This window comes from Etheostoma cragini, unplaced genomic scaffold, assembly GCF_013103735.1.
Source record: "Etheostoma cragini isolate CJK2018 unplaced genomic scaffold, CSU_Ecrag_1.0 ScbMSFa_2173, whole genome shotgun sequence".
NCBI lineage: Eukaryota > Metazoa > Chordata > Actinopteri > Perciformes > Percidae > Etheostoma > Etheostoma cragini.
Window position 1 is genome coordinate 1 of NW_023266306.1, and position 944 is coordinate 944.

Sequence of the window (944 nt, forward strand, 5' to 3'; positions counted from 1 at the left end):
TCGTAGAAATCCTTAAGTTAAAATTTACAGTGGAACACAAGATGAGGTCACACACCTTCTGTCCGTTAGGGCCGCGACGTCCAGTTTGTCCCGGGTCTCCAGCTGGTCCCGGTCCCCCCTACAGGACCACCAACAGAGTCAGAGGAGGGATGAAAGGAGAGGAGGAGAGGAGGGACAAGAGGAGGGAAGGAGAGGAGAGGAGGAGAGGAGACATGAGAGGAGAGAAAGAGAAGAGGGACGAGAGGAGACAAAAGAGGAGAGGAGACATGAGAGGAGAGAAGAAGGGGAGGGACGAGTAGAGAGAAGGAGAGGAGGAACAAGAGGAGGGAAGGAGAGGAGGGATGAGAGGAGAGAAGAAGAAGATGAGACAAAAAAGAAGAGAAGGAGAGGGAGAGGAGAGGAAACAAGAGAGGAGACACTATCCAGTGGTTGCTTACTTACTGTCACATCGTGAATTTCAGTCAAAGCTTCAATCATCAATTATAAATCTAAAGGAATATTAATAATTATGAATCTAAATGAGTATCATTAACAAAGGGGACGATGGTGGGGTGATGTCCAACCTGAGGTCCAGGGAAGCCAGAGAGTCCATCGGGTCCGCGTTCTCCATTTCCTCCCCGGCGTCCCTGCAGAGACAACAGACGGGTTTAGGTTGGGGACACGGGCCGCGTGTTGGACCACCGGCTGGTCAGGATGTTGAGTGTATTCTCAGATTAATCTGGTACAGTTACATCCTGAGATCTAGAATCTGGGTTTCATCCTGTCTGCCCTGCTTCCTCTAGACCTGCTCTACCTGTAAATTATAGAGCGGTCTAGACCTGCTCTACCTGTAAATTATAGAGCGGTCTAGACCTGCTCTATCTGTAAATTATAGAGCGGTCTAGACCTGCTCTATCTGTAAATTATAGAGCGGTCTAGACCTGCTCTATCTGTAAATTATAGAG

General features: G+C 48.6%; 1 long non-coding RNA gene across 1 annotated transcript; it reads right to left on the reverse strand.

Annotated features, from left to right (window-relative positions):
- Window positions 1-54: 54 nt before the first annotated feature.
- LOC117940310 lies at window positions 55-637 on the reverse strand. Its single transcript, XR_004655741.1, has 2 exons — window positions 564-637; window positions 55-118 (listed from the first exon to the last, which is right to left on the reverse strand). It is a non-coding gene; the product is annotated as an uncharacterized LOC117940310 (long non-coding RNA).
- Window positions 638-944: the final 307 nt, after the last annotated feature.